Source organism: Lutjanus erythropterus, chromosome 4 (assembly GCF_056507025.1).
Source record: "Lutjanus erythropterus isolate fLutEry1 chromosome 4, fLutEry1.hap2, whole genome shotgun sequence".
Lineage (NCBI taxonomy): Eukaryota > Metazoa > Chordata > Actinopteri > Lutjaniformes > Lutjanidae > Lutjanus > Lutjanus erythropterus.
In genome coordinates, this window is record NC_139320.1 from 14,680,190 (window position 1) to 14,693,566 (window position 13,377).

General features: G+C 41.0%; 1 protein-coding gene across 2 annotated transcripts in view; it reads left to right on the top strand.

The window, feature by feature from the left end:
- Positions 1-13,377, top strand: part of pik3cb (phosphatidylinositol-4,5-bisphosphate 3-kinase, catalytic subunit beta) — a 75,977-nt gene that overhangs the window by 24,459 nt on the left and 38,141 nt on the right. The window lies entirely within an intron of this gene.

Below are 13,377 nucleotides of genomic sequence, written 5' to 3' on the forward strand. Positions count from 1 at the left end.
CAGAAGAAAAGAAGAAGACATGGGTAGTCTGTTCGTGGCTATCTATGTACTTTTAATTTCTTCATTTCCTGTTTGTCAGAATCAGATTTGCAAGGCAAACTTTGCATATGAGGCTTTATTTCCCCGTAAGGCTTTCTCTGTAGAGTATGTGTCAGAGCTTGCTTTGAATAATGACCTGCGGTTGTGATACGAGTTTGCATAGGCTTTACCTTTTCAGTAAAGGTATGGTAAACATCAGCTATGTTTTGGCACTTTGCTCGCACGTCTGTCTGTCAGGAAAGCTATGTTGACTGGAGTATTTACTTTAATCAGAGGTGTTAGACTAAAAAAAGCAGCTTATTTACACATGCTTTGGTGCTGACCCTTGTGGCTCTGTGTGTGTGTGTGTGTGTGTGTGTGTGTGTGTGTAAGTGTGTGTGTGTAAGTGTGTATGTGTGGAACCTATGAAAGATGTGAGTAAGCCGTCTGAAGCTCCAGATCCCACTCCGCAAAATACAGTAAATCACGTGAGTGTAGTTGTTTATTGTAGGGGGGCACTGTGTGACCAGCGCCATGTGACCCTGTTGCCCCCTCCAGCCTGAGTGTTTTTACTGGAGCCCAGTGTGTGTATTGGTGTGCGAGGCCAAGCTGCTGGGGCTTTGTGTGTAAGTGTGTGTGTGTGTGTCTGAGAGAGAGAAATGTTGTAGGGGGGGGGGGGGGGGGGGTTTGGTTGTGAGGGTTGATGGGGGCAAGGGCATTACAAGGCCAGTGTTTGTGCAGGGCACGGGACTGTCCTCGCTGGCACGCACGTACACATACAAACATGCACACACACTTGCCAAAAACAGAGGCTTATTGTGGACACCCAGCCCAGTTGGGTCCACGCACTACAGTCACACATTGTATCACCCGCTGCCTCTCCATCTCTTCCTCTCTCTTATCTTTCTCTCTCTTTATCTATCACACATTACTCTGTCTGTTTTTCTTCCTCTGTTACTTCCCTCCAACATGCTACTTTCAACTTTTGTTCTTGTTTTACTTCACTTTCTGATATTATCATGACCTCACATTCATACTACACCTTTATGTTCAGATTAGGGCTGCAGCTAACACTTATTTTCAGTGGCAGACTGATGCTGTTTAAGGGGCAGGGACAAAAAAAAAAAAAAAGAGCACCACCTGTTCACAGCGAGGCAAGAGCATAATGAAAGGTATGAATCATAACAAAAATACAAAAGGAACTGTTTTATTATTTAAACTTATATAGAGGCCAAATAATTTTCTAGCACATAGGGTAGCCTGAATGGCACTGCATTGTGTTACCTCCACTAGAATGGCACTTGACCACATTTTGTCCAATATGTTATCCACTGGAAGGACACTTTAGTCAGTGATGGTTAAACTGGGTTCCAGCAGAAATAATTTACTTTGTCACCACAGTAAGAAAAAAATCCATACCATTACAGTCCTAAATCAATGTTTCCCAAAGCCTGAGATGCTTCCTCGGATGTCTTGTTTTGTCCACACCCCAAAGATATTCAGTTTACTGTCGTAGAGGAGCAAAGAAACCAGAAAATATTGACATTTAAGTTTAGTTAATCAACCCCATTAATAGATCATCCAGATTTTTGCTGATTAATTTAGTACTTTATTACTAACCAGTTAACTGTTGCAGATCTAGTTCAGATTATCTGTCTCTCATATACCTCCCTTGTTCACTTCTTAAAGGCCATCAACCTCATTTTTCAACCACCCCTTCTTCATCAGACTCCTTCCTCAGTCATCTTTAATCGTCCTCCCAGCCTCTCTTTCGTTCTCGTCTCTGAGGGAGGTGTTACAAGTCTGACAGTTGAGTCATGGAGAGAGATGCTGCTTTATGTTGATGTCTGTGTGTAGCCTGTGTGCTGCTCCTCACTTGTCTTGTGTCTGTGAAGTGAATCAAGCTCTGTGGAAAAAGTCACACTCGCACATCTGATTTGTGCACCCCCCCCTCTCACTTACACACTGACAAAGATACATGCTAATAGGATGGACTCATAATCCATCTTCATTATATAGACTATCTGTATGGCAATTTACATCTGCATTATATCAAATTGCTCTTGAATTACCAACAATGTAATCATGGCTTCTCAGTGCTAATCATTGTACTTGTGCCTTGTGTTTTGTAATACTTTACTGTCCTGTAATTTTCTCAAGATGTAAGCTAATTGATATTCTTGTGGTATGTTACCATGGTCACTAATGCAACGCTACTGTTATTATCTTATATAGCATTCAGTCCTCTTTTGCTCCCTCTGTTTCTCAAGTAAAAATAACACACACTGTATCATTGATCACTGTCCTAATATGGTCTCTTGCAACATAATTATATGCCTCCTACTAAAGATATTTTCACAGGTCTCTGGTAGTTCAGCATCTGCCAGTTTATTGCTTGTTGACGCTTGATGGATGGCTCACGTGGTCACGTTGTTTTGTGTGTGTCTGTGTGTCATGAAGGCAGATGGGCATGCATGCTGTCTGCACAACAACAAGAGTGTGAGGCATACTCTCACCACTCACTTCTTTATTGAACATCAAATATGATGTTCATTATAAATATGAATGAAATCCTGGTTTAGTCTTTAGACAGATTTGTTTATACAGAATTCTATGTAACTGAAAGCACTTCTTGATGCAGAGACAGGACAAATAAGGTAGAATGAAATTCCTGCTGTTTTTTTTTTTTTTTTTTTTACTATTGTACATTTTAGGAATATATTTGCCTCCTCGCTTACAGATTTCTTGATCCTGTAAACTGTATATCACAGAATTGCCTGTGCTGTGACACCATCATTATCTTGGACAACATATCAAATCGTCGTCTCTGTGTTCCAAGTTAACCTGTAATCTCTGTCAGCACATTGAAATACATGGAGTTTGAAGCTCCAGATACCAGAAAATCAATGACAAACAAGGGATGGGAACAGGACTTTATATATATTGATATTGATATTGATATTGATATTGATATTGATATTGATACTGCTTTACGATACCAATTAGAGACATCACGGCACTGATGCTAAAAAAAAAAAAAAATGAAATTGAAAAATCGAATTTAATCGTGACCCTAAAATCATAAGTCAAATAAATGGATTTGGAAAATTATGACAGCCTTGGTGCAGATACACTTGTAAAAATTTTGCCCTCTCAGCTGTTTATGTAACATTGCATTAATACCAAATGATTACCATTAATAAATAAATGTACACTCTAGTGACCAGTTAACTAGGTACAGCTAGCTAATGCAGTCTAATGCAACAGCCCTGCAATAAATCCTACCTTCATTAGAAATGATCATTTTCATTTTTTTGTCAGACTTTTTCATTATGACCCACCTTGAGGGGGAATGACTGGTCATGACTCCACTGTTATTACCACACACACTTTCATAGATAACACAGTTCAGTGTAGACGGTGTGTTCTAGGCAGGTTCAAACTAATGCTGCCTTTTGAGTAGAGACATGTGAGGTCATGTTTTCGACATGGGTAGTTTAGTACGTAATATGCTTGGCGTTCAAGCAGTTTAACTCAAAAGAGTGCAATTGCTAGGCAACTGATTCTAAAACCGAAATGTTTCCTTGTTCTCTTTTCAGATGTGATGAATGATTGTGTTTTGTGCCTGTCAGTACCCTGTTGAAGGCATGTTTTGTTCACTCCCCACCCATGATGTCATTACAGGTGTTTTTCATCTGTAGTGAGAAGCACAACACCTGCTGTGACACAACTGAACAGTCTTTGGCCTTCTTGACCAAGACAAATACATATACAGAATTTACTATAGAAAATTGTTTTGATACACTCATGTTTAAAAACACCACAATTACTACCTCAGTGGATTCACCATAGGGTAACCATAGAATACTTTATTTGTCCCAGCTTGAATAAGATGACATCTGCTGCGTTCACCGGACTCAAATTTCTGACGTCCTACTAGAAAAAGTTCAATTGAACATATTACAGGCATCAAATTCAGAGTGAGTGTATATTTACAGAAGACAATTAAGTTTGGACATTAAATATCTTGTCTTTGTACTGTATTCAATGGAAAAGAAGTTTAAAAGGATTTGCAAACCATTGCATTCTGTTTTTGTGTTTTCAGTTTTACACAGCGCGTTTTTTGGACTTGCAGTTTGTACATATGCACTGATGGTCATCTACAACTCTATATTCACAGCTGCACTGCACACACAAACATACAAACAGTGTGTCATCATTGCCATTAGTGAGTATTGTTGAAGGGATTATGCACTGCTCTAAGAGCAATCTGCGGTGTACATGAAAAGGATCTGTGACCATTGCTCCTCCGCTGCTGATCCCCCTCTGTCTGTCTTGCTGCGTCAGCTCAGTGACCTGCTCCTTCTCATGCAGATGCAGAAATATATGACAAGGAGGGCAGATTAGACCCCCTAATGTCATTCAAACTTGATATAGTCACAATGCAGGCTTGCACTGTCACAGCCTATCTGGCAGAGTGACTCATCATGATGTCACAGATAGAGGTACTTTGATGTGTTTGGGCACAGCTGTCACAAGAGATTGATGATGATACATGGTCTTCTTTTCTTACCTATGATGTAACAACAGACAATGGATTGGATATAGTTGGTGTCACTGTTAATTAATTGTAATGTCACAGCTGATTCGTAATCATCCATAATGTAATGCAGGAGAAGTTTGGACTCGCTCAGCACAAACTGCCTCAGTAAAAATAACATAGTATCACACAGTAGTACATTATTTACAGTGTCTGTACACATTCAAGTTGTGGTTGTGATGCCACAGTGATACTGATACTGATAGAATTAAGTACATCTTCCCCTCTCATACCTGTTTAATAAGCTTATATAATGGCCTCTACAGATGTTAGCTGCGGCTTGTTGTTTGCAGCTTAAAACCTATGGCATTTTAAGCTGCAAAAATTAGCCTAGTGCCTAGCTGACTTTTCTACTCATATCTTAACAAACTTCATGTATTAAACATGATTTCTCTTAATCAATTCAGTGTTTCCTCTAGGATTTTTTTCAGCAGCGGCGGCAGGTGTTCCGTTTCTCTTCTTAGAGAAATATTTCAATAAACTCATCTGAAAAATGCAGTCAGTTGTTACATAATGGTGTGTAGATATTAACGTTAGCCTAATACTATCAATTAGTTTACTCACGTTAGCGACACTGAGTTGGCACCGGGCCAAATTAACTTAAACTACCGATAAGTTATGTAACGTTAGCTGGTCATCAACATATTGTGAACGTCTGTTTAACTTGTAAAATCTATGTCGAGTTATCTCAAGCTAATAACTTACGTCTACCTCTTCTCCGGCCGGTAATTCACTGTTTTATTGTTTATTTGTAATTCGGGAATTCATTCCTTTGACTCTGCCCTGTCGCCTAGGTGCTCGATGTGCTTGACGACCGTGCCCCCCAAACAACGCTAGCATCATGCAAATGAGCACGCGCAAGTATATTTTCATACTGAGCAAGATAGTTATCTGCAGTTTACCTTAGTGCTCGCAAGTACCCGACAGGAGTCTGTTTTGAAGGTGGAGAGATGCGGCGGTGGTGTATTTGCGTCAACAATGAAAAACAAAAAAAGAAATTTGAAGGAGTGGCAGCTAGGATTTAGGAGTGGCGGGCTGCCACTCCTAAATGAATGTAGAGGAAACACTGCAATTGGTTTAATTCACAGCATCTACTGACAGAAAACAGTGGTTGAATTTCAGCCTGTATGCACATTTTTTCAGCCTAACATTGATGAAATGGAGCGGCTAATAGTGCTGTAAAAAGAGCAATGATTTCTAGTGGACGAATGCCAGTACTGTCAATTCGATCATGTTGATTTGACTAGAATACAGTAAACAACATTGAAAATAACTCTTTGGAAATAAGAATAGTAGCCCAGCCTCTGACTCAGCGTTCATCATCTTTTTATGAATGACTGGTAGGGAATTTTGCTCCAGTTGTTGTTTGTCACCCATTTCCCGTCTAGTGTCATTGCTTCCTGTCTGAGAGGAAGACATGTGCCACTGTGTCACTGGAGGTGGATAACACGATGGAGCACTGTTAGCTGTCCGGATGTGGTCGTTTCACAAACACAAAAATAAACTCACTCACACCTACACACCCACTCATTCGGTTCATTCATGATTCCTCTCAGATACAGAATGTACAGAGACAGTTTGTTCCCTACTGCCTTTGAGAATATTTTCACAGGGGATTTAGTTTCATGACACTTCCTCATTTCTAGTTCCTGTAGGAAACGGCGCCAAGATGATGATTCGATTGGTAAAATCAGATGAAACCCATCCCTGTGGAGGAGCTCCGGCATTGAAGCAAGAAATAGTTGTAGGATGCCGCAAATATCAAAATATCAAAGCATGAAAAACTAAATAAGAGGAAAAAACTAAAAATTAAGACTATTGATTAATTATCAAGTAGTGTCTTTTTAATCAGTTATGTTCTTAATGGAAATTCATGATTAATCATTAACATCCCTAACATGCGCACACACAAACATGTTTAGTCACTGACCCAGCCACAGTGTCTCAGAGTTAAAATGACTGTTACACTTGAATGTGTGTTGACCGTCTACAGCCACCACCTACATCCACTCCTAAATACAGTAAGTGCTAGCAGTGCTCGACTGGTGACTCACACACACACTCCAGCCACAGTACACAGACACACACCCCAGCTGACCACTTATCCACACACCACCCAGACAAACACATACTGTTGAGCTTAACAGCTTTTCTGTTAACTTACACACACACCCACACACACACACAAACACACAGGCCAACACACACTAATATTCGTCCAGATTTGAACACAGTAAGTGCATTGTGCGCAAAGCTACAAGCACTGTTCATTCATCTCCACCGCTCTGACAGGTCTCATTGCTCTGCCGGAGTTACCTGAGGTTGTGTGTGTGTGTGTGTGTGTGTGTGTGTGTGTGTGTGTGTGTGTGTGTGTGTGTGTGTGTGTGTGTGTGTGTGTGTGTGTGTGTGTGTGTGTGTGTGTGTGTGTGTGTGTGTGTGTGTGTTCAGTAATCATCAAAGAGAAAAGGTATTCTCTGAATGAATGGACCATATGCTGTTTCAGTTTCAGTGTCTGCAGACTAAACACACTGTGTGGGTACAGTACTGTATCATCCAGCTGTTTTGTGTTACACTCTCATAAACGTTGTGTATCATTCTGTGCAATTGTGGTTAGTGGCTCAAAGTGAACCAGGATATGTGGTGGCTGCAGTAACACAGGGCTGGGCAGCATGGCCTAAAATTTATATCATGGTATAATTTTAAACTCTGAAGGTAACAGTATTTGTTTTTTCTGTTTTTGTACTCTACTAGGATATATTTCACATTGTACAGAGGTATCTTAAGAACATTTAATGTGCAAAACTGGAATAATGAATTGGAAAATGACCACCCCTTGTAACCACTGTCATCTGACGTAATTATTTTTTTATTTAATCAATGTATCGTCTAGTTTATGAATATATACATAGAAAATGGTCTGTAGAAATACAGAAAAGGCCATTTAATGCAATTGAACACAATGTGTCTTAACTGTGACACTCGTTTTGTTCACTTTTCCCCTGAATTTTGACTTGATGTTTCAGATAAAAAAACAAACTAGACTTCTCAGCTAATTGAGGAAACTGGCTGCACACTCCGCACTACATAACATCCAGTTACGTCATGTTCTAGCCACTTAACCTCCTTTAAGCTTTCGTTGCAGTTTAGTTTTTTCATAGTCCATCTGTTGTGTTTCTGCTTCTTCTGTAAGGATTGTGTCAGCAGTTTAAATAATCTCCTACTCATACTTTAACAATCCTGACACATAGCTTGCTGCCATTTTCCTAGAATGTTAAAATAAAAGATGCAAAGGAATCAGGATGTTTGTGGAACTGTAACGTTGTGTTGTTGAAGGCTCGCAGTGTGGGAATAAAACTTGCTGGTCACAAGGGGCCACCTACATGGCCATCAGGCCATTGTTGATGTAAAACCCTGCTTAAAACCCAAATATACTGAGTTTACAGTGATATAAAACAGTGAAAAGTAGCACATTCCCCCAATTTTATAGGATTTAACCAAAGAATATCGGTTTATCAAATTACCTCTGTCCACTGATTAAACATTTCAGCATTAATTAAGACATTTTAGTACTTCCTCTTTGGTTCTGTGAGATATTTTGATCTTTACACAGGAAAATGTGCCAGATCGAGCTATTGGAGCCTTCTCCTTTTTCAAAATTTAGCATATACACCATTTTACGTACACACACACACACACACACACACACACACACACACACACACACACACACACACTCACTGTGCCTGCCCAGAGGTGGAAACGCTGACTCAAGCAGTGTCAGTGTTGCCTGTGTGTATGTCCTCATACTCATTTACAGAAGTACAGCGTTGTTGAGGTGAAGAGGTCTTAGATCCTCGTTGTGAACTTTATTTTTAGCGCCGTGTGGAAGAAAATGTGTCACCGGACCCTTAATCACCAGACATGACCTTTTACACACACACACACACACACACACACACACACACCCCCACACACACATACAATTTATGTTAGCCCTTCTCTCATCAGTCACACCCATAGACGCATGGACACACACTCCATTGTAGAGAGCCTCACAGGCGCCTTACTGTCAGGCAGAGGGAGCTTTAGAAAGAGAGTGCTGAGTAACACTAGTGTTTAAATAACCATAAATGCATCTGGGCATGAAAGCCGTCACAACATGTCACTGTCACTGGTTCAGAGGAACTTCTTCCATTACAGGCAGTGATTTGCCTCTGCTGTGTTATCTGAGGCAGGTCCTCCCAGCTGCCTCTAGGAGGTGTGTAAGAGAAAAATGTAATGGTGGTGTAATGGTGTAATTGAGACTAAGACTTGGAGGCTGGCTTGATTGCAGTGAACTGTATGTTGGAGGTTATGTTGTTCTGTGTTAATCTACCTTTGAAAGTCACTGTCATTTTCACAAAAGCAAACCAGTTTGTCTCTCGGGCATGCTTCCCTCTGATCTGCCAACTCTGCTTTGATTTCCTGACACACCCCTTTCCAGATATTTGATCACACATGAAGATTCAAAGATGTGAACAGATGACAGCTGTCTTTTTCATCCCAGGCAGCTGTATGTTGAGTTTGTGACAGAAAACAAGGAAGGGCACAATTAGAATAATAATGAATTTCCTGCATAAAGAGAATGTAGACACATAGTTGTGATTAAGGCATTGAATTACATGTGCTGCATAAATGCAGGAATCATATTTCCGCATCTTCAAACAGTAATCAAAGTGAGCCTGAGAGCTGCGGACTGAAGGCTCTGTATCGAAACATCGTTTACTTGTTCTAATGTTGGCTAACTCAACGAATCCCTCCAGGCTCTTCTGTTTGTTGTCACATGAAACTCTCTCTTTCTCCCTGATCTTGCAAACCCACTTGTTCTTCTCTGATCCAGCCGCTGAAACCTGACCTCACAGCAGACCTTTGGCTGTCTGCCACTGCATCCTCAATAACCCTGCTCACCTGTGTATATACTGTGCGTGCGTGCGTGCATGCGTGTGTTTGTGAGAGAGAGAGAGAGAGAGAGAGAGAGAGACCGAGAGAAAGAGAAAGGGAGAGGCTGTGTGTGTAGGCATCCCAGCAGGATGAGACGGTATTCAAGCTGTCTGGTGTGAAAACGTCATTCTAGAAAGCCATAATTAATGAAACAAGTGCATATATGCACAGACGTTCATGCACGTGTACTTGCTCATCCGTCCCTTAGCACCCAGTGTTGTCAGTGCGTCAGACAGACATGCTGGGTGTCATGTTACTTTTCATGTGTGTAACTGTGCACCTTTGTGACATTACAGGCTTGCTATTGTCTGCCCCTTGACTGCCCATTTGAATGGTTTCTTGTGTTGTGTTTTTCCTTGATGTCTCCTATAAATGTGTGTCTGTTTCTGTGTGTAAAACATTGTCTTGTGTATGTGCAGGTTGTTTCCTACACAACATCTCGTGTGATATACAAATACTAATTCCAAAAGAGTTTGGACCCTGTGTAAAATGTAAATAAAGAATGCCATGATTTGCAAATACTTTTCGACATGTATTTAAATACAGTGCAATATATTTAGCGTTTAAACTGATGCTCAAAAACACCTCGTTGGAGCATTCGATTGGTAATCGGGTTTATTGGTGACAGGTGACAGTATCATGATTGGCTCTTAAAGAGGCATCCTCAAAAGGCTCAGCTGTTCACAAACAAGGATGGTGTCAGGTTCACCACTTTTTGAAATACTGCAAGCACAAACAGTCCCAACAGTTTAAGAAAGTTTCTTGGCACACAACTGCAGGAATTTGGGGATTTTTCCATTTACAGTCCATAATATTATTTTAAGATTCAGAGAATCCAGAGAAATCTCTGCACGTAAGGGGCAAAGCCAAAAACCAACAAGGAATGCAGCACTGCATTAAAAACCCACTCAATTGTATAAATGACACTACATTGGCTTGGGAGCACTTTGGAAAATTGTTAACAGTAAACACAGTTTGTCACTGCACCTATAAATGCAAGTTAAGACTCTACTATGCAAACCAAAGCCATATATCAACAACATCCAGAAACACGAGATGGACTGACAGAAAGGGGAAAAGTGTGCTTAGGAGTACACATCCAGATTGTTACAGCACGAACTTCAAAAGCCAGCATCTGTGATGGTATGAGGATGTGTTAGTGCCCATAGCATCACAGCCAACTGTCACATCTGTCAAGGCCCCAGTAATGCTGAAAGCTGCGTAAAGGGTTTGAGGCCATCCTGACAACATCTTTTTCAGAGACATCCCTGCTTTAGCAGAACAACACCAAGACACATTCTGCATGTGTTTGAGCAGTGTGGCTTCATAGTAAAAGAGTTCAGGTACTAGACTGGCCTGCCTGCCGTCAAGACCTGTCTCCCATGCAAAATGTGTGGTGCTTTAGAAACCTTGGACTGTTAAGCACCTAAAGTCATACCAAGCAAGAAGGTGAAAGAATATCACTCTCAAATTTTCAACAATTAGTGTCCTCAGTTCCCAAATGCTTACTGAGTGTTGTTAAAAGAAGAGGTGATGTAACACACTGGTGATCTTACCTTGTGAGGCAGCTGGATTCACGAGATCATGTGAAAATCCATCTTACCCGTTTGTGTCGGCACCAGAGGTAGTGTGAGCCAACCAGCACTACGAACCACGGATGCTACTGGCAGCTAAGTATGTGGTTTTAGTTGCGCGACAGCAAGAAGTGTCTGTAGAAACTACTCATCTTGAATGAACAATTGCAGCCCCAGTAGAGGTTATATACTGTGATAGCATCAGTTATATCAGAACTGGAGAGTATTTCTTCATTAAAAGAAGAGCAGAGAACAGCACTGAAGGATTTCATCGATGGGAAAAGATGTTTTCGCTCTTCTTCCTGACAGCTTTGGTTCGGTGACTTTATCTGACTGATTGAAGTTAGCTCATGTTGAACATGTGACATAGACAGGTCGTTCATGCAGTCACCTCACCTGCCAGGGGTTTTCTTGAAAGTGCTCACCCGTTTCCAAACAGTTTCTATGGACGGCTTCCCAGATGTTTTTGCGTAACAAACCATCTGGCGTATCAGGTTAGAGGAAATGATGCTCCCGTCCCAGCTTCTTTGGAATTTGCTGCAGGCATCAAATGCAGAATGAGTGTATATTTCTAAACAACAATAAAGTTAATCAGTCTGAACATTCTTGTTTAATACATGGGGTTCTGCGTAACAGATTTCGTCTGCATCACCCCTCACCACATGCAGTAAGTGCAAAGTCCCTTTAGGAGTGTTCAGACAGCAATCTACAGTTTGCAAAGCACACTGAAACACACACGACATTGTTCCATTTGCATGGCCGATAATGTTAAGTGTCTGAGAATGTGGCTCCAAATGCACAGCAGATATTGCACCATCCTCAAACACGGGGCATAACAACGGCTCATCTGCTGGTAGCTCAAGCACTTACCTTAGAGGGGGAAAGACCATTAGAGGCAATCAGGCCTGTCATTTTTAATGGGCGGATCGAGACAAAATGGAGATGGACCTGTGGCCTAGTGGAAGAGTTAATGTACTGGGCCACTTGAGGACTAGGTAATGAGAAAAAGGCAGGTGGAAGTGGTGTGACGGTACAGCTGTGGTTGAGGCACAAGCCCAAATGGAAACCAGGCTGTGGGCTGTTTTTTACACCAGCAGCTGGGAAACCACTTACTGCAGCTCAATGGAACTCACTACAGTTAACATGCATGTGTTTATGGGTCCACATAAGCATGTTTGCTTGTTTTTTTGTCCTTGAATGGCATGTTTACACTGTTAGATTGCATTTTGAGATTTGAGTCTTGTGCATGTCTTATTAGCAGATAGAAATAGCCTCTCAGCCAGTGCTTTTGAACATGTAGAGAAGACCTGTGACAGGCCAACCCCCTCCTGCCTTACTTGATAATTATCTTCACAGCAGCCGCTGTGTGTGTGTGTGTGTGTGTGTGTGTGTGTGTGTGTGTGTGTGTGTGTGTGTGTGTGTGTGTGTGTGTGTGTGTGTGTGTGCTTGGTGCATATGTATTAGCATGCACTTTTATGCATGCATTATCCATCTATAAGTGTGAGTGTTTTCTTTGTGTGTGTGTGCTTACTGCCTGGGGGACCAGATTGTCAGATGAGGGGAGGGCCGGCTGACCTTTTGTTCTGTTTGCTTAGTGGGCATTCCTCTGAGCACTGGCCCTCACCCAAGTTAAAGCCACCAGCCACATACTAGACTCACAGCGCACAGTGCTGCCCCCACAGGGACACAGTGACACTGAATCATTTATGCCTGTCAACTAGTTGTATATAAAAAAAATCATTTTTGCAAGTAGGTAAAAAAAACATATGATTGAAATATTGAATGATTTATAGTGTGCTTTTTTTAATATGTTGCTGCATTGTTTGAATAGCCTCAGGACCTGAAGCATAACTATATGAACTCTGTCTTTTTGAGCTTTCTCAGATTTTAATTGTTATTGAGGAGGTTACTGTTTGAGTTGGAGACGTATACTTGTGCATATCCACAATTTTACTTGTGCAAATGTAAAAATATCTGTTTTTTAAGCTACTACTTCAAGCAATGTGTCGTTTTCACTGTGAGTTCTTATTTCTTTTTTTTATTTTATGCTGTTTAGCCTTTACTAAACCAGAGGTAAAAGACTCATTGAGATTAAAAATCTCTTATTCAAGAGTGTCCTGGTGAAGACTGGCAGCAGCAGAGAGATCAGAAACAGATGAGACGAGAGATGGTTGCAGATATAAGACAAACATAAAATGAAAACAA